The following is a 16,291-nucleotide window of genomic DNA, read 5'->3' as shown; positions in this document are numbered from 1 at the left end:
AGTTGTGAAAACAAAATGAAAGTTTAAACAGTTAAGTTGAGGCTGGCATGCTGTAGCATAGACAGGGAGTTTCAAGGAATACTTTTCCCTCAAATGTTTTTCTCCTGAGATAGTGAAAATATGAGGTCAGAATATATTTAAAACATAAAGAAGAAATCCAGTGTCTACTATCTTCAAGAAAACAGAATGCCAGTGAATTCCAGGGCAACCAGAAAAGGGAATATATTCTATTCCTATCCTTGATGTTTTTAGTATTAGAGGTATAACTGAGGTCATATGACTTCTTAGGATAGTGGCAAAGAAACTGGCAGAAGTATCATCTCAAAATGACCAGTTTTGGCCATAGGAGGTTTTTACCTGCTAAATATTTATAGGATTATTTTATTTAAAGAGTTCTGTTTTAGGTTAGAGTTGTTTCCAAACCACATATGAAAAATTGTGTAAAAAGTTGGTAGCTAAACTGGAAGTAGTTCATTTCCATTTAAAAATACTTCACTATAAAATTAATCATTTTGTTTCTGATCACTTGAAAGGGAATAATTTTTTCCCTCTCGTTATACTTCTTTTTGTAAAAAAACACAAACAAACAAACAAAAAACAAAGGCAGTGTCTTGCTATGTTACCCAGGCTAGTCTTGAACTCCTGAGCTCAAGCAACCCTCTCACCTCAGCCTGCTCAACAGTTAGGAGTATAGAAGTACACTCCTATGTCCAGGTAAAAGAAGATACATTTTATTCAAATATTCCATATATTTCATAGCCAGCCAAGGAATGATCCAGGTTATCTGGCTTTTAAAATACCTGGCTGTGTTGAGTCAGGGTAAGTCCTTGTACCTCTGTGACATTCAATTTCTTTGTGTGCCAAAATCTGTAAAAATGATGGTGTTGAATTAGCTGTCAGCCTTATCTAGCTTTAATATTTTCTGATTTATGATAAGGATTTCCTACTTTGGTAGAAATCCATTTTCCTTTCTTCCTTTAAGTATTTCTTTCTATGTGTCTGCACTTGGTTAGATGCTGGGAATTCAGCTGTGAAAGATACTGCCCTCAAGGAGCTCTAGTTGAGCACAAGGAAGGTAGGAGGTGACTGCCTAGGAAACAGGCGATCATAATATAGCGTGAAAGATCCCTGGATGTTACAGTAGCATCTAGGGAGAGTTCCTGACCCAATGAGAAAGTTAGGTAGAAAGAGTCTTTCTGAGGAGGAAGGAATAAACAGAATCATTTTGCTATTATCACATCACAGCAACTACATAGCTTACTTCCTTGGACTATTTTCTTAGTTCACAGAAAAGAACAGAGATAATTTTAATTTGGGTTGAGAAGTACCATTTCTCAAAGCCTAGGGAGCTATGGGAACTCAGTGGATGGGTAGAGTCAGCATTTTATTTCAGGGCTTGACAATGCTCAAAAACACATTCATATTTAAAGCTTAGCTTCTTATCTTCTGAACACCCATCCAGGCACACACACAGTGTCTTCTGACCTAGTTAATTCCAAGTCACCCAGTCAGAAGGGAACTAGGTCCAGTTCCCACCACCAAATATTTGAAGGTCTCCCCTTCCCAGATAAAAACAGAATTACATCACATGTAGTCTTGTCTCAAAAGACCCCCTTTTTTGAGCTGTGTGTGTATGTGTGTGTGTGTATGTACCTCAACTAGTTTGAAATGCAGACTGCTTTTAAGTTTGTACAACTGGCATATTTATGGAGTGTCCCGATGCTTCTACAACAGAAACACCTGCTAATTCCACCCTCTCCCTTTTCTGATGGTGCCTGAAGTCCAGTCAATATGGGGTGGCCATTACAGCATCCACCAGACTAGCAAAAGGGGGAAGGGGAATGATCATTTTGAATGGCAATTGTCATTTTAGGAGGAAACATAATGTGGCTTTTTTCTTTTTGGTTGACTAAAGTCAACATAAATCTACTCCACTCCATTGCACTTATTACTATCTAATATATTACTCACTTTATTTATCAGGTTAGTTTACTTAATGCTCCCCCCACTAAAAAATAAGCTTTCTGAGAGTAAGAATTTTTGTTTATTGCTATACACAGTAAGGCTAGAACAAAGCAGAACACATGATAGGTGATTATAAATACTTATTGACTGATGGACTGAGTGAATAAATGTTGCTCTGCAGCAGAGACTCAACATCTAATTCCATGACTAGGCAGAATCCAGATGGAAAATTTGCACACATAAATGACTATAAAACTGTGTCAGGGAAGGCAACTAGGACAGTATTTTCTTTTCTATTTAATCAAATATATGTGCTCTTTTTTAAAGGACAAGAAAATTAGGGCTATTACTTTGAGCAGTTACTGAGGGAAATCAACAAGTACTGGACAGGGATCAGTGTCTTGATAGAGGACTTTTAAATACCAATAGAGCAGAAAGAAGTCTAAGAGTTAAGAAGCACATCAGGGGAGGACCCTAGAAGGACATATTTAAGTTCACATATGAAGTCTGAGCAGGCAGTAGTCAAAGAGAGTAGGGCATGGGGAAGGGTATTTTCAGAAAAGAAGAGAAATGCAGAAGCTCATGGGTTTGAAAAATTCCAACTTATGCCACGTGGCTGGAGTACGCCTACAAGAAGGGAGTGGTAAGGAATGAAAGCAAAGCTTCAGTGAGTGGTCGAACATGAAGGCCTGGTTGCTTTGTTCCATGAAGCTCAGATTTTATCTAAGTCAATGGGAGCATAATGAGTACTATGGTTCATTTTAAGAAAGATCACACCGAGTGCAGTGTGTATAATGCATTGTGGGGACTTAAGCCTGGGACATAAAGACTAGTTAGGTGGCTGCTCTAATCTTGAGGAAACATAATGGCGGCTTGAAGTGGGTAGTGTGTCTGGGGAAAAATATGTGGTATTTGAGAGTAATTTGAGAGGTGGAATTTATAGGACCCAGTGGCTGACTGGAATCAAACAGTAAGGGTTGCTTTCTGGTTAATCAGATGGTGATGCCAAGGTGAGAAGATAAAAGAAGAAAGAATGTTCTAGATATCCACAGTTGCATGATTTATCTTTATCCTTGGATTTTTCCTAGAAACCCTATCTACTGAGTAATTTACTTAACTTATTAAGCCTTAGTTTTTCATCTGTATAATGGTTTCAATAACATCTACCACACAGGTTGACAGCAAGAAACAGGACTTTGATGAGTTATCAAAATAGTAGGAATTGAATTATGGCCTTACCATTTAATAAAAATGTGATCACAAATTTAAGTTACTTAACTACTATAATGTTTGGTTTTCCTATTTTGAAAATGAGAATAACAAAAGCTAAATGCTTGTTTTTTTTTTTTTTTTGTGGAATTTAAACAACATAATGGAGGCTTCATTAGGACATCTCACTATTTAGGAGCCATTATTACATCATCATCACATCTGTGCTATAATAAAATAGATATTAAAACTGATTCTGTCTATTTAGTTAATAATCTAAAGAAGTGAAGGATATGGTTTCATAGACTTGAAAAGGACAATATGCAACATGTTAACAGTAAGTGGATGAGATAAAAAGACGAACAGGAGATGATTGGCTAGAACTGAGATTTTTAATCAAAATACGACTGTAAATAGTGGGTCAGGAACTTTGCAGTTGGATAAAAGTTAATTTGTGTTTATGGTCAAGGCAAAGTCTCTTGAAGGCTCTACGTGGCATGGGAAGGAGGTAATAGTACTTTTTAAAAACATAGTATACTCTCATTTATGCTCAATAAAGCAGGAGATTCAATTGCTGGGAGCTGAATGATCTATTGCACTTACTATACTTATCCAAAGTAGGAGGTGAAAATGTCTCATTGCATTTTTCTTTTGAGATTTCTACCAAGGATTCTTGCCTGTTCAATGGAACCTCATGCCAAATACAGAACCAAAGGGAGGAGGCACCGCAGAAACAAAACCGCTATGAAGTATTCCACAGGCTCGTTCTAACCAGGATGTGGTCCCAGGACAGGAAAGGGGGAGCTTGTGATGAAAATCACAGATTTTCTGGTATGCAGTATGTCTTTGGCTACAACTGTGTAGGTTGTGGCAATTTACCAGACAGCCAGAAAATTCTGTGGTGGCTTGGGGCCTGGCAATTCAATGGGAGCTTCTGAATGTTTAGAAGGCTCAACTTTTTCCTGAGGTTTTGAAAGTATGCAGCTTTGACATGCCTCATATGAAACTGCCTAAGTATGGTTATTTAATCTTCTTTTCTGGACTTTTTAAAACTCACAACCATACTCTATCATTCAATAGAAAAAAAAATGGCTCAATGTATTCACAAAGAAGCTGAGTTTTCTGTGAATGAGGTTTTGGCAATGCTGGAGGACATAATTTTCAGGTGACATGACCAAATTTATGTGTATGTGTGTGTGCTTGTGTTTAAAATGCTGTCTGCACATCTTTTATTCATTATTACAGGAGATGTTTTATATCTCAAACAAATTTAGGAAGCACCAATTTGTTCTCAAGGTTATTATCGACAGATGTTTTATTATTTTGATCACACAAGGCAAGTCCCTGAAAAGACCTGCTGTATATGGGACACTCCACATAAAATAACCTGAAAGAATGAAAGAAGGTTTCCACCATATGTTTCAGTCTGCACGTGGCTGTAAATTGTGCATTCTAGATGTGAACTGGGTTAATATTTAATTTCCTTACTCAAGATTCTATGAATGATACACAGCCTTCTAAGACTAATTCATTAATTCAATAACCTTGAGATATAAAAGGTAACTGATTTCACAGTCAGTGTTGCCTTCATTTAATGTCATTACGCTTCCTTCCCTACTGATCACACAGGCAGAATCTATGTTCAAAGTAGAAACATCCCCTTGGAAACCAGAGGCAAAAATTCCCTCATCAGCTATCCAAATGCCAAGCTTTCCAAAGTGAAAATTATAATACTATGTGAAACAACACAGTCAGCCCAGATAATAAGTAGAAAGAGAAACACTGAAACTGTAGAGCAAGTGGTTCTTTGTGAAATTTTGGATTTGAACCAGTGTAGTTCAAATCACAGCTCTCCCACATCCTGGCTATGCAATCTTAGATTAGTTACTTAATCACTCAACACCTCAGTATGAAAAATAGATATGACAATAATTACTTCAGAGTTCTTGCAAGGAGGATTACGTAAGGTAATACAATGGATGAATTTAACAACAAAGTTCAGATTTCCAGAACTTTGTGAAAAACAAATTCCCTTCTTATTCAGAACAGACAAGTCTGAGTGATGCATAGGTTGTCCAGGCAGAGCAGTGTGCTGCATTTCAACTGCACCTGAAAGTGATGGCAGAGGACTTGGTCAGTTCACCTAGGGGCATCCTCGAGGTTCAGCCAAACATGATAGACCACCTTGAAAAGCATGTGTCATAATGCACATCAAACCACCCAGGCTGAAGACCGCCTGTCCCTAAAATAACGTGCTTGAAGAGAAGGTGATTAAATAACACTGACGCAAGTTTAATTTTGAAGCAGAAATACTTCTTACAAAATAATTTGTCACCGGGATATTTTATCATTGAATGCAGGAATAGAGAAACATACTATGACTAAGAAACAGTTACTTTAGGCCAGACGTGGTGGTTCACGCCTATAATCCCAGCACTTTGGGAGGATGAGGCAGGCAGATCACTTGAAGTCAGGAGTTTGAGACCAGCCTGGCCAACATGGTGAAACCCCCCCTCTACAAAAAATACAAAAATTAGCCTGGCATGGTGGTGCATGCCTGTAATCCCAGCTACTGGGGAGGCTGAGGCAAAAGAATTGCTTGAACCCAGGAGGTGGATATTGCAGTGAGCTAATGCCATTGCACCCCAGCCTGGGCTACAGAGTGAGACTCCATCTCAAAAAAAAAAAAAAAAAAAGAAAAGAAAAGAAAAACAACAACAAAAAAGAAACACACTCTAACAACTGGCCAGTGGAAAAGCCTGGGTTTTCATTTTACCACAGCAAAGTGAGTAAAAGAGGTTATTTTCTCTTTTTAATAGGTTTATATCATGGAATAGTTATGTAGAATAAAGAGAGTCAAGTCTAGCTGACACTTTATGATAGCCTGCCCTATCATTACATTCATTCACCTGTCTCCCTTTCTACCTTTGCTCTCTCTGAGGGCAGAGACTGTTTCATTCATTTTGTATTCACAACATATTATACACCTGTCACAGAGGTGATCAATTTATGTTTGTTAAATGAACAAACCATGAATTCCAGGCACCACAATAGGCATTCAATGCATATCTATAAAATAAGATAAAATTTTAGGAGGGAGAATAATAATCAGGAGCATTGCCACAGGAGGAGACCATGTAGGAAATAGTTAAAGGAATGTGGGAGGCGGATCAATCTTCAGAAGAGAAGACTAAAGGGGAGAGGTGGATGCTGGTTTCTCAAGGCCTATAACATGAAGAGCAATTGGACTAGTAGTAATATTAATAATTAATATGAACAAATTCTTATATAATACTTATTTGGGCTAGGTGCTATTTTAAGCAGTTTATTTTCTATTTTTGGACTTATTTGGTCCTCACAGGAGTCCTGGGAGGAGGTATTATCATCATCCCTATTGTACAGACGACAACAGTGAGCCACAGAGGGGCTCACATTCACAAAGCGGCTAAGTGTTAAAGCCACAGTTTGATTTCAGGCTAAAAGACTACAAAGTCCACGCTCAAAACACTTTGCTATATTTGTGAAAATACAGAAATTACCAGAGGAAAATTCAAGTCAGTTTAAGAAAAGGCTTTCAAAAATAATCTTCCAAATTTAGAGATTTGAAGAGTTCTCTTACAGGAGGTATAAGATAAAAACTTGATAGGTAGAAATGTCTTTCATAGAACTTAACATTTGTAATTGTTGCTTTTAGAAAAGTAAATTTAAGTGATTTGGGGTGATTTAAAACCCAATTTGTTATGAGAGAACTATTTCTTTTGATTTCAGCTTAGTTTGGATGAGAAATCAATGGCCATATTATGATATTTTCAGTTAGTTTCACTTGAGTAGGATGATTAACTGAAATTGTCTGATATTAATATAAAACAAAAAACACAACCACAAGAGATACTGGGAGAGGAATGAAGCTGAAAGTTAAAGGTGCGAAATTCAGACTGGCCTTTGCCATGCATTGAGCCACCCTCGAGAGCCCATGTAAACCCTTTCTGAGCGTTTATTTTCTTATTTGAAAAATGAGGGGAAGCATGTTTCCTTTTCCTACATCTCAGAGTATTTGGGAGAATAAAATGAAATATCTAAAAAATAATTTGAAAATAATGAATATGAAATATGAGATGTATCATAATGTATACATTATGTCAAACAAGTTAAACAATAATGCTGCATGCATAGAACTAAGCACCTCACTGATTTTAAGGTTTAGAAAACATACATATATTTTCACAAGAAAAATGTCTACAACACAATTGGAACACTGATTTAACCGTATTTCTGCTCACAAGTTAGAAAAATGCTAAATACGCAAGATGCAATATCACTTTTGTTACTGTTTTTCTATGGAGTTAAGGCAATGTTATCGAGCTTTGAGTAAGTTTAAGCAGATGAGCAGGGAGAAGCATGGCTTATTTCCCAAACATTAAGGAATAATCATAAACAAAAATAAATGTATCTCTATCCACCTACTGTTTTTATCTTTTTCTTGAAGCTGCTTTCAGGCTTTCAATATTTTCCTTTGTTATCTGGCTTAGTTTTCCTTTTGATAAATGGGCTTAAGTCTTGAAGGCAATCTGACTGTATCATGGCTAGTCAGAAAATAATTATATTACTCCAAAAAGTCTTCCATATTTTTCATGTTTGCTGGTTGGATCTCAGTGATTTAAGACAGATTATCCAGCTCTGCCAATATACTTCATATGTGACCCTGGACAAATGTCTTAACTTCTTTGAACCACAGTTTGTTTACCTATAAAACAGAAGGCTCAAAACTTATGTAACATACATATGAGAGCTATTGTACAGTGATTAGCATATAGGGCTCAAACTTCAATAAACAGTAGAGATTATTATACTTATTGTCTCACTGCGACTGCTACCAGAACTAGAAGAAGATGCACTGAACATTGGCCCCAGCCTATAAAGAACATTCTTTTTATCTATGTATTTTCCTGTCTGTCTGTCTACCTACCTACCTACCTATCCATCCATCTATCTACTGACATGCATAACTGTCTACAGTTACATGAAAGAAATATATGCATATATATAATAAACAATATAGACTGTATGTAAAATATACATGAAACACATTTATTAAAAAGTAGGCAAATGAAAATGTATACACAAATATGTGTATATATATATTTGTAGATGTATGTTTATACTTGTATATACATATTTGTATATCTGTTACATATATGTAAAACAAACACACACTATCATTAGGAAAAACTAGTTTTTATCGTGTATCTCTTTCTGGAAGACTACATTGATTATTCTAGTGATTAAATGCCAAATGAAAAAAAAATAAACTAAGAAACATTTCAGCCCTTTAGGGCCTTAAACTTTTAGACTCCAGATTTTCCTTTGGATCAGCTAAAATCAAAGTGAACAGGAATCATGTTAGTTAAATTCTATTAGTGGCTGCAGATGTCTGCTCTAAAAAATTATTTAACTACTGGGTTCTTCTCTGAGTAGTGATAAATCTGCTTAGTTACATTGGTTTTACTGAGCCATGCTTTAGTTCACTAGGTTTGGATACTAAAATATCAACAGTTTTGTTTTTTTTTTTAATCAATAGAATGTGAAATTCTTGAAGGTAGGAGCTAGTTTTTAAAGAAGAAAGGTATCGAAGTAGAAAAGGGGTGCATGTATTGTCTTATGATCTTAAGCAAATCAGTAATCTCTGGGAACTTTAGTTTTCTAATCATAATTTAGTGATTCTAAGAAAATTCAGTGAACTTTTATTTTTTAATCATAATTCAGTGATTCTAAGAAAAGGACAGTACTGATTCCATTGTTATCAACCTGGAATTTGTATTCAACTTTCGTGTTGGCTATTTTTGCTGTAGCCCAAATATATCTGACTTTCCATCTTTCTAACTCCAGGTCCAAAGGTGACTTATTTTCTGGCCAGTAAAATGTGAATAAAGCATTATGTATCATTGCCAGAGATAAATCTAAAACCCAAATTTTGATCACAGATGTGAACACATCGAGATGAAGTCTTGGTCAGTGTGATGATTAATTTTATGTGTCATCTTGACTGGCTTAGGGGATACCCAGATAGCTGATATAATATTGCTTCTGGTGTATCTGTGAGGGTGGCTCTGGAGTAGATTAGCATTTGAATCAGTAGGCTGAGTAAAGAAGTTCTTCACCAAACTGGGTGGGAGTCATCCAATCTGTTGAGATCCCAGATAGAACAAAAAGGCAGAAGAAGGGCAAATTTGCTCTCTTATAGAGATGGGACATCCATTATCTCTTACCTTGGGGCATCAGAACTTCAGGTTTTCAGGCCTTTGATCTCTAGAATTTTATATGGACTCTACCCCTTGTTTTCACCTTTTCTCAGGTGTTTGGTCTCAGGCTGAATTATACCACGGACTCTCCTAGTTCTCTGGCTTGCAGATGGCAGACTGTGCAACTTCTCGTCCTCCATAATTACATAAGCCAATTTTCACACTAATCCCCTTTGCTATGATCTATATATGTCCTATTGATTCTGTTTCTCTGGAGAACTCTAATACGGAGAGTTTCTGTCCTTGGATGACTAAAATAGGGGTAAAATATAAACATGCAATCTGGTAGGTCACTGAGATTTTTGAGTAACCTATCCTGACTGATATGGTGTCTTTGTAGAATTTCAGTTTCAGTATAAGCATCGACCTTGTGCCAGGTGATAGGTATATAAGGCAAATAAAACATGATACTTGGGCAGGTGTGGTGGCTCATGCCTGTAATCCCAGCACTTTGGAAGGCCAAGGCAGGTGGTTCACGAGGTCAGGAGATTCAGACCATCTTGACCAACATGGTGAAACCCCATCTCCACTAAAAATACAAAAATAAACTGGGGGTGGCAGTGCATGCCTGTAATCCCAGCTACTTGGGAGGCTGAGACAGAAGACTAGCTTAAACCAGGAAATTGTAGGTTGCAGTGAACTGAGATGGTGCAACTGCTCTCCAGCCTGGCGACAGCCAAGACTCCGTCTCAAAACCAAGCAGACAAACATGATGCTCATTTTTTAGTCAATATATAAAAGGTAGACACATGTGAACACACAATGAGAAGAAAGCCTTGAAGTAATGAAGAGAATGGATAAGCCAACTCTGGGGATATTTGACAAGGCTTTTCAGGGGAGATGACATTAGCTGGGTTTTGAATGATCCGTAGAAGCTGGTCAGGTAAAAACGATGAAAGAGTAAAGAGCAATTTTAGAATCAATAAATCTCATTGGTAATACTGAGTAAATGCAAGGTGACATTTTTCCAAATGACTAAATGTGCATTTTTAATTTAAGCAAAGTCTGTATAAACCAAACATCTTAAGCTTTAAAACCACATAATTCACCAAACAGGTTTTAATGCCTATTTTCATAATACCTACATCCTTTTTCTTCAAAGGATAGATAATTTGAGAGTTTACAATGCATCGGGCTCATCAAGGCAAATGGATAAAACATAAGTGTGTAAACTCATGAATTCTAACAATTACTCAAATGCTTGAAATAACTCAATTTTTCCTCATGTGCATCTCTGTGTACTAGGCTCTATTTTGAAATACTAGTGTTTTTGTTACTTCTCCCTGTGTTCTTCCTTTTCCTTTCTTCTCACTGAAGCAGGTATTCATTGTAGGAGGAAGAAGGGAGAAGCAGGGTTGAATTCAGAAGCCTGCAAAGATTTTCCTGGTTTTGTTTTCAAAACCTAATAAACACTATGGAAAATTAAAGGGTTTAGGGAGAAGGTACAAGAGAGAACAGGAATTCTCTGCAAAAGCACACAGTCTTGAGGAAGAAGAGAATAAGAGTGAGGTTTCCAAAACTGGGGGGCGGGGGTAAGGTGGGGAAAGATTCTGTTGACTACAAAAGGGGAGAAAGTATCTTTCAGAGATGGACATTTTAAAGCATGTCTAAGAAGCTGGGGTCCTATGTAGTTTCCTAAACATTTTCATGACCTGCTATGTCATAGGGTTTTGTGGTTTATTTTCATGTGACAAAAGGCTCAATGCAAACTGGCTAACACAGTAACGTGTATTAATAGCTTTCTGTAACAAAAATTCAGAAGGAGAATTTCAAAGATGGTTTGATTTACGGTCTGTAGATGTCACCAAGACTGTTTTCTTACCCCATTCATCTATTCTGCCATCTAAAATGCTGGTTTCATTCTAAAGATGGAAACCACTACAGTCACAAAACAGCTTCAAGTTACTATTTCAGATACAAGTTTCCTTACTTCATGCTCATGGAGAAGGGTGGGCTTCTGCCTCAAAATTCTAAGTAGGAATCATGGAATTCACCCTAGTTGTACTAGATTAGTTGCATATTTACCATTAATGAAGGCCAGGTTGCCAGTTGGCCTAAATCAGTTAGAACCCACCCTTGCAATTCAGTCATTCAGCTTCCAGCAAAGCACAAGGATTATGTGGGGGAAAGGTAGATATCTGAACCAAAATCTAGGGACAATTAGGAAGGGATAGGAAGAATGAAATGAGGAGATAACCAGCAAATGTCCACTGCTGAAAGAAACAACTTGGCCGGACACGGTGGCTCATGCCCGTAATCTCAGCACTTTGGGAGGCTAATGTGGGCGGATCACTTGAGGTCAGGAGTTTCAGACCTTCCTGGCCAACATGGTGAAATCCCGTCTCTACTAAAACACAAAAATTAGCTGGGTGTGGTGACGTGTGCCTGTAATCCCAGCTACCCAGGAGGCTGAGACAGGAGAATCACTGGAACCTGGGAGGCAGAGGCTGCAGTGAGCAGAAATTATGCCTCTGCACTCCAGCCTGGGCGACAGAGTAAGACTCCATCTGCAAAAAATAAAAAAAAAAATTTAAAAGAAGAACTCAGAGAGGGACAATGACTATCGCAGCAGCTACTTGTGGGGATAAACCAAACAATGTGTGTGTTGTCTTGTCACTGTGTCAGAACATAGAATGGTGGAACAATTCTGGAGATGGCTGAAGAAGTTAGGAAAGCACTAGGCATGACTGAGGTTATATTTTTGACATCCTGACAGTTAAGCTACAGAAATATATAGCCAAAGCAGTTATGATTTGTTCAGTTGCAAATAGCAAAATTCCCAGCTTTTACTATTTCTCAAGACCTATAATCTAGCTATTCAGGTATTATTCAGGTGTTAGACCTCTATGTGTATTTTCTGGATCTTTGTTGTTTCCAATATTTTCAGAATTTGGTAACTCCATCATAATCCTAAATTTGTATCCCTGAGTAAGATATTTTCTTGCCACATCTCCTTAGCTATCAACACCCTGTTTATATAAATCATGGAAATAAATCTACTTTGATTAGAACAATCAACTTGGAGATGATAGAGCTGCGTCATTCCACTGTAGATTTCATCTAAAAGGCGTTAGTTTTAAAAATACCCTTATATGGTCATGTGTTGCTTAATGACAGGGATATCTTCTGAGAAATAGATTGTTAGGCAATTTCACCATTGTGCACACACCATAGAATGCACTTAAGCAAACATAGATGGTATAGCCTAGGCTATGCGGTATAGACCATTGATCTTAGGCTAGAAACCAGTACAATCAATATGTTAATACTGAATATTACAGACAATTTTAACACAATAGCAAATATTTGCATATGCAAACATAGAAAAGGTAGAGTAAAAATAGGGTATTATAATCATATGGAACCAGTGTCGTATAGGCAGTTTGTCACCGACCAAAACGTTGTTATGTGGTACGTGACTGTCCTAGCATTAGATGTGCTGGTAATAATCAGGGGCCATGTCAGAGAAAGATGGGGTAATGTTGTAACAAGTGATTCACAGAAGAAAATATTGGTTAGTTTAGATGATGTGAGGGCAGTAAGGCTTGGACTAATGAACTGGCAGAGAGCACTTGTTAATAATCTGGTGGCAGAGGGTTTGTGAGGTGAGAGAAAGGAGATAACTCAGCTGAGCACTTACAGAGAAAAATGGAGAAGGCTGGAGTCAGCAGCTGAATTTCAGCTAAATGCATTTTGTGCCGATTCATCTAACTCAGCCCTTTGAGGTATGTTTACCAGGCACTTCTCATTCCTGAGACTTTGATGCTTACATCTAAAGAAAAGTCAGATTAATGTCCCTCCAAATATCTGTAAACAGTATTTCTAACACACAATTTCTTTTTCCTGTCATCTGACTCCAATGGGTAATACTGCAAAAGCACTTCGTACACATACAAAGCCTGCTGGTTTCCAAATCAGAAAGGTTTCCAGGCAGTGGAGACCTAAATTCACAGACTGGTCCCTAGTCATTCTTGACACTTTTTAAAAATTACTCTTTCCTTCTTGGGAGTTAGGACACAGTAATGAATTAAAGAAGACTGTATGTGTAAGCTTTGGGGTATTAAGGTTTACTGCAACCTGCCAATGTTGTTTTACTGGAGAGCCTCGCTTTATCATCTTACCTCCATGGTGAAAGACGTGATTAGGATTTAGAAAAGGTCTAAATAATAATTTAATTGTACATTTTAAAATAAGAAAAAGTATACCCGAATTGTTTATAACACAAAGAATAAATGCTTGAGGGACAGATATGACATTTTACATCATAAGATTATTACACACTGCATGCCTCTATAAAAACATCTTATGTACCCCATAAATATATACACCTACTATGTACCCACAGAAATTAAAACTAATTTTTTTTTAAATTAGAAAGAGTGAAGAATCTAAGCAATGCAACATTTATTTTGAGAACAGGCTGTGATAACATGACCTAGGACATGAGCTACCTGACAACGTCAGAACAGTGATAGCTGAAGTACAACTTCAAGATACATTTGTATAAAGAACTACTGGTCGGCAAGTTACATATGCCTGATCTGAGGTACCTGCATGTAAGACGAATTTAAGGGAAGGCTCAGGTACACATAGGAAAGAAGGTGGGGAGTCTGGTTGGGTCCTTGGAACAGTTATAATATGGGAATTGGAAGCAGCCAGTTTTTTTCTCTCTCCTTCTCTCCCTCTCTCTCATCTCCAGCCTCTAGCTTTCTCTGCAGAAAGGCTCATTATTTCAGATGACATTACTTCATATGGCAAAAAGTCCACATGGTAGCCGCTTTTCTGTCTTCTACCTCATACTTTACTACAGAGTGGGAATGCTGCTCCTCTTTGCCCCCATATGCCACTGTAGAAAATCCTGAAAACAATCTGCTTGGCATGATTTGGCTCAGGTGCCATCTTCTAAACTGCGCACATGATTACCCAGATAGTTCTAAAACTAAAGATTTTCCACGCTGCAGCCACAGGGGTTCGGATTCATTTGGTTTAGTTGAGATTCATTCGATCTAATCATCGGTATTATTTCTTACTAGCTAACCAGGTTATTCCAATGAGCAGCTCTAGATCAACTGTGTCACCAGGGGTACTATGATTGCATTCTTTCCCAGAATCATATAATTGGAATAAGAAGAGAAGCAGTTCCCTAAAAGGAGGAGGATTTTCTTAGACGACGTACTTTTAATGCACAGACAAAACACTAGCTGTTTAGTATTTTATATGCAGAGATTAGAAATGGGGGATCATTAAAATATTATAAGAAAGTATCAGAGCAAAATATCATAGTCTCAAACTATTGAAAATAAAACACTGTAATTGCTTACCTAGCCTGTAGTTAAGTTCTCAAGAGTTAACAAAGAAAAAATAAAAAGAGTTGCAAAGAATGCTAGGTTATTCTAGAAAAAATTAAGGTTGCAATCAAGTGCAGATTCCACTTATATACTTAACATACTTAAAAATATATTAATAATTGGGCATACACACATTTCAGAGATCACTTAAAAAGCTTACTATTAACCACAATATGTGCACACACACACACACACACAAAGCAGAAGCATATATTTGCCTCTTGACGTAGTCAAACAATCATAGCCTCAAGTTGTATCAACAATGTCTTCTTTAAAAAGGGGGAATAAATGTTTGTGTATAAACATTATAATAACTAATAATATTGATAATCTAGTGGCATCTAGTTCCAGAAACTCCTTTAGGCATTAAGGTGTTATTGCTATCTTTTTTTTTAACCACAATGCTATGAAGTAGATAGTAGTATCCCATTCATTGTGGAGAAAACTGAGGCTTTAATAGGTTAAGTAACGATTTCAAGGTCATTCAGGAAGTGGCTGATTGATTCTAGATTCTAAAAAAGGTCTGAGTTCAAACACTGTGCTTCTTTTCACCATTTTTATTATTATTTACTTTTTGTTTTATTATTTTAAAAATCCTTTAAATTTGGTATTTCTGATTTTTCCTCTGAATTTTGCAGATTATACATTTTTTTTCCAACTTTTATTGTAGATTCCAGCGGTACATGCACATGTTTGTTATAAAGGTATATTGTGTGATGCTGAGGTTGCAGTACAATCAAACCTGTAGCCTCGGAAGTGAGCGTAGCACTAACTAGGATGCGTTTCAGTCCTTGCCACCGTCCTTCCTTCTTCTCTCTGCTATTCTCCAGTATCTATTGTCCCTATGTTTATGCCCACGTGTATGCAATGTTTAGTTCCCACTTATAAGTGAGAACATGCAGTATTTGACTTTCTGTTTCTGCATTAGTTTGCTCTTAATTAGTTTACTCTTAGTTTACTCATTAGTTTACTCTTAGTTCTTTGAGAAATCTCCTAACTCCTCTCCACAGTGGCTGATGTAATTCACATTCCTATCCACAGTGTAAAAACATTCCCATTTCACCACATCCCCACCAACATCTATTATTATTATTATTATTATTTTGAGATGGAGTTTCGCTCTTGTTACCCAGGCTGGAGTACAATGGCGCAATCTCGGCTCACCGCAACCTCTTGCCTCCTGGGTTCAAGCAATTCTCCTGCCTCAGCCTCCTGAGTAGCTGGGACTACAGGCGTGCGCCACCATGTCCAGCTAATTTTTGTATTTTTAGTAGAGAAGGGGTTTCACCATGTTGACCAGGATGGTCTCGATCTCTTGACCTCGTGGTCCACCCACCTCGGCCTCCCAAAGTGCTGGGATTATAGGTGTAAGCCACCGCACTCGGCCAACATCTATTATTTTTTAACCTATTAACAAAAGCCATTCTAACTGGCATGAGATGGTATCTCACTGTGGTTTTAATTTGCATT

General features: G+C 37.3%; 1 protein-coding gene and 1 long non-coding RNA gene across 26 annotated transcripts in view; both read right to left on the bottom strand.

The window, feature by feature from the left end:
- DLG2 (discs large MAGUK scaffold protein 2) overlaps window positions 1–16,291 on the bottom strand; it is a 2,183,817-nt gene that overhangs the window by 657,188 nt on the left and 1,510,338 nt on the right. The gene's annotated exons all lie outside the window — the stretch shown is intronic.
- Window positions 8,733–14,557, bottom strand: LOC116563329. The gene is made up of 3 exons (XR_004274339.1): window positions 14,544–14,557; window positions 11,367–11,368; window positions 8,733–9,258 (listed from the first exon to the last, which is right to left on the bottom strand). It is a non-coding gene; the product is annotated as an uncharacterized LOC116563329 (long non-coding RNA).

Source organism: Sapajus apella, unplaced genomic scaffold (assembly GCF_009761245.1).
Source record: "Sapajus apella isolate SASKATOON/1434 unplaced genomic scaffold, GSC_monkey_1.0 scaffold34, whole genome shotgun sequence".
NCBI lineage: Eukaryota > Metazoa > Chordata > Mammalia > Primates > Cebidae > Sapajus > Sapajus apella.
Note: the sequence above shows the minus strand (reverse complement) of the source record. Positions and strands in the feature narration are given on the sequence as shown.